We start from the raw sequence: 13,683 nt of genomic DNA, 5'->3' as shown, positions 1-13,683 counted from the left end.
GACTGTCGGCCGGGGCCTGTTAGAGCACTGGCGCAGCTCAACCCCGGGAGAAACAGAGGTCTATTGCGTCTGTTGTCCCTGATGGTCTGGAAGAAAAAGAAAAAAGTAAAAATCAAAAATTAAACAAGGAGAAAACAGTGTCTTGCCTCCTTGGACACTAAGCAAAAACTGGCAGTCTCTCTCTCCAGGCTGAGGGTATAGCTGTGGAGTTTTCACTTAGTGTCACGCCTCCTAGGGAGATGAGCTATACCCAAGGTCTTGTGTCCCCCAAGGAATATGGGCGAGAAAGAAGATTTTTTTGTGAAACTCACCTGTAAAATCTTTTTCTCGTCTTTTCCATTGGGGGACACAGACCATGGGTATAGCTTAGGCTACCACTAGGAGGAAACACTATGCAAATAAGAAAAAACAGCTCCTCCTCCACTGGCTATACCCCCATGCTCCAACAGGAGGACCTCAGTGCATGCAAAAGCAGTAGGAGAAGGAGACCAAAGACCAACTATTAATAAAGAAAACAGAACCGAGGAATACCACCATCAGGCCGTTAACCATAAGGTCCCAATAGATAGAACCAACCCCTCCTGCAACAGACAATAATGGGTGGGAGCTGAATGGAAAAAGACTAGAAAGATTTTACAGGTGAGTTTCACAAAAAAAATCTCCTTTTCTCGCCCATTCCATTGGGGGGACACAGACCATGGGACGTCCTAGAGCAGTCCATGGGGTGGGAGACCAACACCTCCAGAGGGAAAACGTCCAACGGGTAAACGGGAACCACAGCCTGCAATACCTTGCGCCCTAGGGCAGCATCAGCCGACGCCAGAAAGTGCAGCTGGTAGAACTTGGTAAAGGTATGTAAGGACGACCAGGTGGCCGCCTTACAAAGTTGTAATGTAGAGGCTCGATTACGCTTAGCCCAGGAGGCCCCCGCTGGGGGGAACCCTACCCCGGGACCGATAGGTCATGGCAATAGTCGACCGAATCCACTGAGCCACAGTGACCTTGGAGGCCGCCAGACCCTCACGAGGTCGCTCGGGAACCACAAAAAGGGGGTCCGAGAGGCGAAATGGGGCAGTAACCAACAGGTACACCCGCAAAACACTGACAACATCCAGAAAATGGAGAGCGCGCTCCTTGGGGTTTGCCGGAGCAGGGAAAAAGGACAGGGTTATGTCCTCATTAACCGCCTCCGGACCGCCTAACGCAGGATTGCATTCCGGAGGCGGTCGATTTGTTCCTCCTTGACGAGCCAGCGCGTCATCTCGCGAGACGCAAGGTTTTTCTGTGAACGCGCGCACACAGGAGCGCATGTTCACAGGATCGGGAGGTAAACGAGTGCATCTACAGCCTGCCAGCGGCGATCATTCGCTGGCTGGCTGTAGATGCGATTTTTTTTTAACCCTCTAAAGGTATATCAGACACTGTTTTGTTAACAGCGTCTGAGATACCTGGTCCTCTGGTGGTCCCTTTTGCTTGGATTGACCACCAGAGGACACAGGCAGCTCTGTAAGTAGCACCAAACACCACTAGACTACACCCCCCAGTCACTTATTAACCCCTGATCACCCCCCTGTAAGGCTCCATTCAGACGTCCGTATGTGTTTTGCAGATCCACAAAACACGGACACCGGCAATGTGCTTTCTGCATTTTGCGGATCCGCACATTGCCAGAATTATATAGAAAATGCCTTTTCTTGTCCGCAATTTCTATAGGCTATATTCTGTTCTATAGGCTCTACAAAAAACGCAGTGTTCGCCCGATCAGGCCTGATTTGTGCGCACACTTGCATTCAGTCCGCCCCACCGCAGTGACAGAATTATTTTTTTCTGATCACTGCAAAAACACAGTAAAATCGCTGCAGCGCTATAAAAACATCACTTGAGGGGCATGGTGAGTTCATAGAAGTATTTTTTTTATTTCTTGGCACAAGTTAACGAAAAAAAATTTATTTATATTTTTTTCTTACAAAGTCTCATTCCACTAACTTGTGACAAAAAATAAAATCTCACATGAACTCACCATACCCCTTACGGAATCCAAATGCGTAAAATTTTTTAGACATTTATATTCCAGACTTCTCACGCTTTAGGGCCCCTAAAATGCCAGGGCAGTATAAATACCCCACAAATGACCCCATTTTGGAAAGAAGACACCCCAAGGTATTCCGTGAGGGGCATGGAGAGTTCCTAAAATATATTTTTTGGGCACAAGTTAGCGGACTATGATTATTATTTTTTTCTCTTACAAAATTATTTTCCGCTAACTTGTGACAAAAAATAAAAAATTCTAGGAACTAGCCATGCCCCTCACGGAATACCTTGGGGTGTCTTCTTTCCAAAAGGGGGTTACATGTGGGGTATTTATACTTCCCTGGCATTTTAGAGGCCCTAAAGCGTGAGAAGTCTGGAATCCAAATGCCTAAAAATGCCCTCCTAAAAGGTACTCATTGGAATTTGGGCTTCTTTGCGCAACTAGGCTGCAAAAAAAAATGTCACACATGTGGTAATGTGTTTTGGGGTGTATTTTTACATATACCCATGCTGGGTGAGAGAAATCTTTTTAAAAGACAACTTTTCCCTTTTTTTTTTATTCAAAGTTGTCATTTGACAGATATTTCTCTCACCCAGCATGGGTATATGTAAAAATACACCTCAAAACACATTGCCCTACTTCTTCTGAGTACGGCGATACCACATGTGTGACACTTTTTTGCAGCCTAGGTGCACAAAGGGGCCCAAATTCTAAAGAGTATCTTTATGATTTCACAGGGCATTTTTTACGCATTTGGATTCCAAACTACTTCTCACGCTTTAGGTCCCCTAACATGCCAGGGCAGTATAACTACCCCACAAGTGACCCCATTTTGGAAAGAAGACACCCCAAGGTATTCCATGAGGGGTATGGTGAGTTCATGTTAAATTTAATTTTTTTTCACAAGTTTGTAAGAAAAAAAATATATAAATAAATAATTTTCCGCTAACTTGTGACAAAAAATAAAAACTTCCATGAATTCACTATGCCCATCAGCGAATATCTTAGGGTGTCTACTTTCCGAAATGGGGTTATTTTTGGGGTGTTTCTACTGTCTGGGCATTGTAGAAACTCAGGAAACATGCGCAGAAAGTCAGAGTTGCTTTAAAATGCGGAAATTCATTTTTGTACCATAGTTTGTAAACGCTATAACTTTTACCCAAACTAATAAATATACACTTATTGCATTTTTTTATCAAAGACATGTAGAATAAATTTAGAGAAAAATTTATATAGAAATGTAGTTTAAAAAAAAAACAACCGAAAGTGAAAAATGTCATTTTTTTGCAAAAATTTAGTTACATTTCGATTAATATCAAAAAAAGTTAAAATGTCAGCAGCAATGAAATACCACCAAATTAAAGCTCTATTAGTGAGAAGAAAAGGAGGTAAAATTCATTTGGGTGGTAAGTTGTATGACTGAGCAATAAACCGTGAAAGTAGTGTAGTGCAGAATTGTAAAAAGTGGTCTGGTCATTAAGGGGGTTTAATTAGGGGAGATGAGGTGGTTAAGGTGGAAGGCGGAGACCACCTTGGGCAAAAAAGAAGGGACTGGGCGCAGTACCACCTTATCCTTGTGGAAAACCATAAAGGGTTCCTTGGAGGAAAGGGCGGCCAGCTCAGACACCCTCCTGATTGAGGTGACAGCCACCAAAAAGACCACCTTCCAGGTGAGAAAACTCAAGGAAACCTTCCTCAGAGGCTCAAAGGGAGCAGCCTGGAGGGAAGACAGAACCAAATTGAGATCCCAGGGGGGCAGGGGAGGAACATACGGAGGAACTGAATGCGCCACCCCCTGTAGGAAGGTCCTAACAGAACCGAGCAGAGCCAGGGATCGCTGGAAGAAAATGGCTAGAGCTGAGACCGGGCCTTTCAGGGAGCTCAGGGACATTCCCATCTCAAGGCCCGACTGGAGAAACGAAGAGGAAAGACACCTAGCTTCTCACAAAAGGCAAGAAAGGCCTTTCAGGTACGATAGTATATCTGAGAGGAAACTGGTTTTCTGGCCTTAATCATGGTCTTCACGACTGAGTCCGAGAAGCCCCTCTTTAGGATGGCGGTCTTAACAGCAACGCCGTTAAACGAAGTGACCGTAGATTCTGGTGGAAGAGCAGTACTCGAGACAGTAGGTCCTCCCTGAGAGGAAGAGGCCACAGAACGTCTGCCAACATCCGAGAACCAGGCGCGGTGAAGCCAATCGGGGGCGATGAGAATGGTCGGAATCCCTTCCGTTGTGATCTTGCGAAGGACCTTTGGGAGTAGAGGCAGTGGTGGAAAGAGAGGAGGGGAAAGTCTTGCCACGGAGACACCAGCGCGTCCACCCCGTACACCTCCGGATCCCGAGCACGGGCCAGGAACGTGGGAACCTTGTTGAGCCTGGACGCCATCAGGTCCACGTCCGGGCGGACCCAACAGCAACAGACGTCCTCGAATAACTCCAGATTAAAGACCACTCTCCCAGGTCCACTGTGTTGCGACTGAGAAATTCTGCCTTCCAATTGTCGACCCCTGGCATGTAGACTGCAGACCATATTGGAACATGAGTCTCCGCCCACTGGAGGATCCTTTCCGCCTCCTGCATCACCGTCCGGCTGCGGGTCCCGCCCTGATGGTTGACGTAAGCCATGGCTGTGGCATTGTCCGACTGGACCCTTACCGGGTGACCTGCTAGGAGAGGAGTCCAATGAGAAAGGGAGAGTAAAATTGCTCTGAGCTCCAGCACGTTGATCGACCAAACCCCCTGAACCGTCCGGGGACTGGCGACGGGGGGGAGGACCGTCCAGGAGATCGGAAGAAAGGACTTCCCTGAAGTCAGGTTCTGAGGGGACAGCCACCAATGGAGTTCTACACAAAGCCAAGGAGGCAGGCGGACCAGAGAGAGTCCAGACTGCGCAATGTCCTGTCCTAAAAGGACAGGATCGCCTGCTGCAGAGGCAGAGTGTGAAACTGGGCAAAGGGGACGGCAACGGAGGCCACCATAAGCCCCAGAACCTTCATGCACTCCCGGATGGAGAGACGTCAGGAGTGCAGGAGGCGAGACTCCGAGAGGACTTGGGATCCGGAAGGAATATCAGCTGCCGCGGTGTCCATAATCATCCCTAGGAAGGTCACTCAGAGGTGAAGAGAGGACTTCTGGAAATTGATCAGCCAGCCGAACTGTTCCAGAGTCTGAACAGTGATTCGGACACTGTCCTTGGACTAGGGAAGGGAGGGAGCCCTTATCAGTATGTCGTCCAGGTAGGGCAACAGAGATATGCCCCTGGTACGGAGAAGCGCCAAGATCTTCGTGAATACTCGAGGGGCTGTCGCCAGCCCAAAGGGAATGGCGACAAACTGGTAATGCTGTCCGCCGATAGCAAAGCGCAGGAACCTGTGGTGAGATTCTGCGATAGGGACATGCAGACAGGAGCCTTGGATGTCCACAGACGCAAGGAACTCCCCTGGAAGAAGAGAAGCAATAACGGAGCGGAGGGATTCCATCCGGAACCTCCGCACCCACAGGGACCTGTTTAACAGCTTCAGGTCTAGGACCGGACGTACCGATCCCTCCTACTTTGGCACAACGAATAGGTTGGAGTAGAAACCTGCGCATGGGTGTGGCTTCGGAGCGCATGGAGTAAGTCGCACCGCTCCTAGCTCCTGCAAGCATCCTGATAAATAACGTGGTAGCAGCCCCTGCATTGCCGTTTTGCTCTACCTGGTGGGTGAGAGGTGACCGGAGGGTGCTGGTGCCGATCCTGTGTGCAGAGACATGCCGAGGAAGTCCAGCAAGGGGCCGCGATCCGACGTGCCCGAGGTGAGCCAGCATGGCGCCGAGGAAGAAGAGGGGCCGGCCTTACAGACGAAATTGAGCCAGAGTGCGGCCGCAAAGCTGAGCAGGTTCGCTCGCACAGACTGCGGTGTGGGCGAGGGAGCCGAGGGAAAGGAGGCAGACACGCATACCTCCTCTGAACAGGAGGACGGATCAGTTGATGGAGAGGCCCTGGATGCGGTGGACTGGCCGCCATTGACCCCTGCACGTCCAGCTAAAAGCGCGGCAGGCCCTAAAGCTGCGGCCACTGAGGAACCTACATTAAAAGATATCATGGCTGCTGTGGCCAGCTGTAACAGCACATTGAAGGTGCTGACAGTGCAAGTTGGCAGCCTGAGGTCGGATGTGTCTATCATTAGGCACGACCTGCACAAGATTTCTGAGCGCACCTCTGATTTGGAGAAGAGGGTGTCCACCATAGAGGATGACATTCAGCCTTTGCAAATGGCGGCGAAAACGACTGCTAAAGACATAGCTGCTCTATATGCCAAAACGGATGATTTGGAGAACAGGTCCAGAAGGAATAACCTGCGGATCGTGGGAATGCCTGAGAAAACGGAGGGGGATAATGCCACTGAGTTTGTGGAAAACTGGTTGCGTCAGCTATTTAAAGATAAAGGTTTATCTTCCCTGTATGCGGTGGAGCGGGCGCACAGAGTCCCCATGCGGCCGCTTCCGCCTGGCAGGCCTCCCCGTCCTATACTGGTGAAGATCCTGCATTTTAAAGACCGGGATACTATCCTGCGGCAATCAAGGGACAATGAGGAGATGGTCCTGAATGGGGTTAAAGTGTCTATATTCCCGGATTATTCCAATGAAGTGCAGCGGAGGAGAAGTAGGTTCCTGGACGTTAACGAAACGGCTGAGAGGATTACAAGTCCAGTACGCCATGTTGTTCCCTGCTAAGCTGCGTGTGGTGGCCCTAGGATCCACCAGATTTTTTGAAGATCCGGAGGAGGCCGCGCAGTGGCTGGACGTCCACGAGCGACAATTGAGAAGTGGGGCCTTGGACACTTGAAGGAGGCGTAGATATGGCTTTTATGTTTACTTGATATATGCATTTGCACTCTGGGGTTGTTTTAATGTTGCACCAGTTAGGGAGTGTATTCTGCAATGCTACCAATAGGTTGATCCTGCGGAGGGAGTAGGAGGCTGAGAAGGGAGAAAATGTTTTTCTCAGATGTGGGGAGGATTCTCTACGTGAGGAGTTGTGTTATAATTTATGACTACTATATGATGGGGGACAAGGCGCTCTCGGATTGCCCTGTTTTAAAGTGTGAGGTTGAGGTAAAAGGGATAGTGATCCCTGGTTACAGCGATCTGATTGTGGGAGGGAGGGAGGGGGGTGGGAGGGCAGGGGGACAGTTGGGGGGAAGGGTTACAGTCCTGAATTATGAGCAGAAGGAGTATGAGTGGGATGTGAGATTCAAGTATGGTTTGAAATTCTATCATGTCACAGGGGATTAGAGTTTTGAGTTGGAATGTGAGAGGAATGGCGGATGCAAGAAAGAGGCAGTGCGTTTTTCAGTACTTAGGACGGTTTCAGCCGGCTATATGTTGTCTCCAGGAAACGCATCTGATTGGTGATAATCTACATTGGATGAGTAAAAATTGGGTGTCCTATGCGCTACATTCCACTCATTCCTCTCACTCTAGAGGTGTGAGCATGATTGTGCACAGTAGCATTAGGTATGAGCATGTGCGAGACTGTGTGGATGCGGATGGTAGGTATGTTTGTGTAGTGTGTAAGGTGGATGGAATACAGGTGGTGCTGGTGTCTGTGTATGTGCCCCCGCCATTTGCATCCCCATTGATGAGAGAGATTATGGACTTTGTGGCGGACTTCCCTGGGTTGCCGTGGCTACTGGTTGGGGACTTCAATTGCACGCTGAATGACTCCCTGGATAGATGTAGGGTGGAAGGAGCGGGTGGATCACCGGGGAGTGTGGCCCTCAGGAATATTATGGGTGAAGTAGGAGTACATGATGTATGGAGATTGCGTAACCCGGATAAGCGTGAATTCTCGTGCAGGTCAGCCGCGCATCACTCGCTATCGCGTATTGATCTGGCCCTTGTTAATGATATTATGCTGCCACTGGTGAGGGATGTTATCTATCATCCTCGGTCGTTGTCTGACCACTCTCTGGTGCAGATTGACTTGTGCCTGGGGGTGCTCAGACAGGGACCTAGGCTGTGGAAGTGTAACTCGCATTGGCTGAATGTGTTGGGAGACTTATCCTGGGGTTTCTCTGGAGCTTAGGGAATTCTTTGCTATCAATACTGGGACGGCTTCGATACCGGGGGTCTGGGATGCCATGAAAGCATTCTTGAGGGGAGTCTTGATGAAAGAAATTAGCAAGCATAAATCTAGATCTAGGGAAGCGGATGTTAAGGCGCATGTATTAGTGGCTGAGGCTGAGAGAGAGTTTGGTAGACTCCCCACCCTAGTTGATAGTGAAGCGCTGGCGGTAGCTCAGGAGCAGCTGAGGTGTCATTTAGTGCAGGCCGCAGAAAGAAAGAGCAGTTTCTATCGGCAGAGATCCTTTGAAGAGGGTGAAAAGGTGGGGCATCTGCTGTCGGTGGTTTCTCGGGCCCAGAGAGGATCCTCTTTTATTCAGGAATTGAGAGATGACATGGGGAATAGTAGGCAGGACACAAAAGGAATACTGGGAATTTTAAAAAGCTTTTATACCTCTCTATACGCTTCCACCGGCTCTAGTTCGGAGGAGGCGCTGAATGACTTCCTGGTGGGGGCACAGTTGTCGGGGCTGTCGGAGGAGGATAGAGAAAGGCTGGAGGAGCCGATTGCTCTTGAGGAGCTGGAAGCTGCGCTTGGGGGTATGGCAAATGGTAAGGCGCCTGGAGCGGATGGCCTACCTGTAGAGGTGTATAAAAAGCTGCAGGGGATATTGCTTCCGGAATTACTCAAGGTGCTTGAGCACTCTTTGGAGGCGGGTTCGCTACCACGTTCAATGCAGGAAGCTATAATTGTGGTTCTACCTAAACCTGGGAAGGATCCTAAAATGCCGGATTCTTACAGGCCAATATCGCTTCTCACAGCTGATGTTAAGCTCCTGGCGAAGGTGTTGGCGAACAGGCTGTCTAGGGTGATTCTGACCATTGTGCACCCGGATCAAACGGGTTTTATGCCTGGGAAGTCGACGGCTATTAATCTTCGTAGGCTATACTGCTAGCTTGAGTATTCCGGCGGATAATTGTGGGGACAGGGCCTTGCTCGCTCTTGACGCCGCCAAGGCGTTCGATAGTGTGGAGTGGAGCTACTTGTGGGGGGTCTTGAGAATCATGGGATTTGGGCCGCGGTTTATTCAGTGGGTGAAGGTCCTGTATTCTAACCCCAAGGCGAGAATCGGAGCTAATGGAGGGTTGACGGACTGTTTCGCTCTGGCTAGGGGCACCAGACAGGGATGCCCATTGTCGCCCTTGTTGTTTGCTCTTGCAATAGAGCCGCTTGCGGCTTATATCCGCTTATCAACAACGATAGAGGGGTTTAGATATGGTGGGGTGCACAATAAAGTGGCTATGTACGCGGATGATACTCTGCTTTTTTTGGGCGATACTGGGACATCCCTGGATGCGGCCATGGCTTTGATTGACAGATTTGGGGGCTTCTCTGGGCTTCGGATAAATTGGCAAAAGTCCTCTCTGATGCCAATTGATGGGCAGGCCCTGTCGGGTAGACAGGTAGATAGTTTGGTTCCTTGGGTGGATAAATTTAAATACTTGGGACTGTATATAACACCTAGAGTGTCGGATTTTGAGGACCTTAATTTGTCTCCGATGCTGGCTGCTTTTAGGCTAAAGGTGAGGTCATGGTGTAGGCTCTTTCTTTCAGTGGTGGGTAGAGTGAACCTTTTGAAAATGGTTATGATGCCTCAGTTGCTCTATGTGCTGAACAATGCTCCCGTGTGGATAACCCTGGACAGATTTAAGAAAATTCACTCTATATTTAGGGACCTTATTTGGAAGTATGGCCAGGCTAGGATTAAACTAGAGACATTGCAGTACCCTAAGTCTGAAGGGGGTCTGGCTGTTCCTAATGCATGGATTTACTTTTTAGCTTCCCAATGTCAGCACTTCAAGGGTTGGATTAGCTTCCAAGTGTCGGATATGACAGGGCAGATATTGCAGCATTGGTTGGGTAGTCGAGACCTCATGGGTATTCTGGAGGGGGCAGGTATGCATGCTGGGAGGGGAAAACTCCCTCTTATTGAACTTATGAAAAAAGTTTGGGCAAGGGTGAAACAACTGAGAGGTGTAGGTGGAGTCAGTGAGCTTTCCCCTATTAGGAACAATCACCTGTTGCCTGAATTTTTTGCCATGTCAGGACTTCGGAACTGGGAATCTCATGGAGTGATGAGAATTGGCCAATTGATGGAGGGTAAGGTATGTAAGTCGTTTCAGAACCTGCAGCAAGAATTTAATTTCCCTAGGGGATGGTTTTATAAGTATCTTCAATTGAGGCATGCCCTGGAAGTCACGCAGCGAAAAGGTTGTGTGATAGCCCCAATGGAGACGGTTCATAAGCTTGTTCTCCCGACAGGGGGGGGGGGGAAAGAGGGCTGATATCTCAGGTGTACGCTCTTTTACTTGATAAATTCTTAGAGGGGTTTCCGCTCTTGAGAATGAAGAAATGGGAGGCTGACTTGGGAGGTATATCTAAGGATGAGTGGGTGGATATACTGGAAGGAGTCCCCAGGGTGTCCTTGAGTGAACAAGGTAAATTGTCCCAACTGTTTATCATACACAGAGTATACAAAACACCGGTGTTCCTAAAAAAGGTTGGAGTAAGAATGGATGACAAGTGTCCAAAGTGTATGGATGATGGTGCAGATCTGTTGCATATGCTGTGGGCTTGTCCAGTAATTGGGAATTATTGGGATGCTGTAAGGAATATGATTAACAGTAAAATGACTTTACAAATTCAAAATGATCCCAAGGTGTGTGTATTGGGGTATGTGTCGGAGCTTGGAGGGACTGAATCGGTTAAGGTAGCAGTGGGAAGATTGTTGTATGTGGCCAGGAAGTTGGTGGCGATGAGGTGGATCCAGGGAAGTCCGCCTACATTGGATTGAGTTTGAGAGGAAGGTGCATGACATGCTGATATTGGAAAAAGGGGTGTATGTGAAGAGAGGGTGTCCTCAGAAGTTTGATAAACTATGGAGTGACTGGTTATCGCATACTCACGTGGTTATATAGGCCCTTGTGGGTTCAGGACTGGTCTGTTGGGGGGGAGGGGTTAGGGAAGGGTGGGGTGGAGGGGGGATGGGAGGTTGGGAGGTGTTTAGGGTCTGTTAGGTCTCATAAAATATTTGTCTCAATACTTGAATCTACATGTGTGCCAGCTACGTACTGACGCCTGTTATTAATGTGTATTGGTATTTCTGCCGGCAATGCTGTATACTGTTTCCACTTGGTGGATGTACTGAGGAAAATGTACTGTATTGTTTTATGGTATTCTGCAAATAATGGTTTAATAAAAACGAATTGATTCAAAAAAAGAAACCTGCGCATTGTTCCTCTAGGGAGACTGGGACACCCCCCTGTCCAAGAGGGAAGAGACCGCTTGCAAAAGGGCCGAGGTCCGGACCGGATCCCCCGGAACCCGAGAAGGGAAGAAAAGCTCCGGAGGCCTGAAAGCGAATTCTATTTTGTGACCGGAGGTTACAATTTCCAGGGCCCAGGCGTCCTGGATGTGAGCTCTCCAAACCTGTTGAAAGGAGAGCAGTCGGCCCCCCACAGCAAGAGGTGGGGTCGCCCCTTCAGGACGAGGACTGCTTGGCAGAGCAGGCAGATTGTGGCCGCGGACGCCAGAAAGGTTGGGGCCTAAAGGCAGGCTTCTTGCGGGAGTCCTGAGAGCCACCCGGGAAGAAGGCCGCCGCAGAACTGGAAGAGGAGAAGCAACAAAAGGACTGGTTCCTAGAACCGGAGGACTGAGCTCCGAAGGTGCGCTTGGATCTAGATTGAGGCAGGTTGGTGCTCTTGCCTCCCGTCGCATCCGAGATGATCTCGTCAAGCTTAGCACCAAAAAGCCTGGAACCCGCAAAGAGCAGGTTAGTGAGGGAACGCTTGGAGGAAGCGTCAGCGTCCCAAACCTTCAACCAGACTTCTCTGCGCTGAGTGACCGAAAGGGCCGAAACCCACGCAAAGTGAATGCTAACATCAAAGGAAGCTTCACAGAGGAACTTCGTCGCCTGAGACATCTGGAGGACAAAGTTCAAGGTGTCCGCAGAGGCATCTTGCTCCGCGAGGTCCTGATGGTGGCGCTGCAACCATACCAAAAGCGCTCTGGATACCCAGGCCGATGCGAAAGCGGGCCGCAGGCCTGTGCCTGCCAGAGTGAAGATGGCTTTGGAAAGAGAATACAAACACCTGTCAACCGAGTCCCGTAGAGAGGAACTGTCCAAGACAGGTATGGCCGTATTCTTGGACAATCTGGCCACCGGCGGGTCGACCTTAGGAGGGGAAGACCACTGCTGCACATTTTCTGCCGGAAATAGATAGAGTATCCATGCTTTTCGTGGCAGAAAATCAGTGATTAGGGCAGTTCCAGGCATTAGCGAGGACCTTGTCGAATTCCCCATGGATGGGGAATACAACCGTTTATGGTTTCCTAGAATGGAAAAGAGGGAATTCCTGGCTACTAGTGGAAGGAGATTCCCCCTGGATATGAAAAGTGTCCCGGACCGCCGCCACCAAGTTAGCCACCATGGTGGACAGCTTGGGCGAGGGTTCCAGCTCTGTGTCCTCGTCCAAGCTTGATCGTTCCCCTTCTGATCTATGGTCCCTGTGAGGAGGGGAAGTGTCTGAACACGCCTCCAGGCGAGGAGGGGAAGCAGAGTCATCCGAGGAGGGATGCTGCTGCGTACGCTGCCTCTTAGCGGCCAAGCGGCCTCTATGGGAACCACTGGGAGGTGAAGTGGTGTTAGCCACAGGATCCGTGGTCACCATGCGTTCTATGAAGGCCATGGCGGCCCGAGAGACTTGGGCTAAATCAGCAGCCGCCCCAGATATGGCAAAGGCCAATGTGGGTTCCGCAGGCTCTGACGGGGCGGAGGGAGGACTGGGCTGAGTGAGAGGAGGAAGATTATCCTGTCCAGAGGCAAGGTTCACAGGATCCAGTGACCGACAGTGGCTACCAGTGGGGCCTAAGGAGCAGCCTTGGATTTTTGGGGGGCCCCAGGTTTCGGCATGATGGCGACAATCCCAGCAAAGAAAAAAGGTCATGGTCTCTTACCATTCCTGCAGCAAGCTGAGGGCTAAACAAACTATCCTACCGCGACCCGTAAGGAGCAGTTGGAAGCAGCAGCAGGTGGAGAGCGCTGAGACGGAATGGAAGCGCTGGAGCTGAATAGGGCTCCGCCCACTAATCACGTCAAGGATTGCGCGAAACCCGCTCTGGAAGTATGAAAAAAGGCGCTCTGGCGCCAAAAACTGCGTAGCGGGGGTTAAGTAGAGTTGCGGCCCCCGGAAGGGTAGGAGAACCGAGCGGCGCAGGTTAGTGTACCACTGTTGGAGGAGGCCGAGGAAGCTGCCACTTCTGAAGAACGATTGCCCCAGACAGGAATCCTCACAGTAATATTCTTTTTGAAATAAATGACCAGATTCATCAGTCAGATGAGACAGGATTTACCCATCAGCTGCTAAATCCAGAATTAGGGTTCACTTACATGTCCGCAAAATGGGTCCGCATCCGTTCTGCAATTCTAAGGAACGGGTGCGGACCCATTTATTTTCAATGAGGCCGCAAAAGATGCGAACAGCACACTTAATTTATCATACAAAAAATAATAATTAAACATTAGCATCCCCGTGACAAAAA

Source organism: Bufo gargarizans, chromosome 1, assembly GCF_014858855.1.
Source record: "Bufo gargarizans isolate SCDJY-AF-19 chromosome 1, ASM1485885v1, whole genome shotgun sequence".
NCBI classification, from domain to species: Eukaryota; Metazoa; Chordata; class Amphibia; order Anura; family Bufonidae; genus Bufo; species Bufo gargarizans.
The sequence above is the reverse complement of the archived record's forward strand: the minus strand, read 5'-3'. Positions refer to the sequence as shown.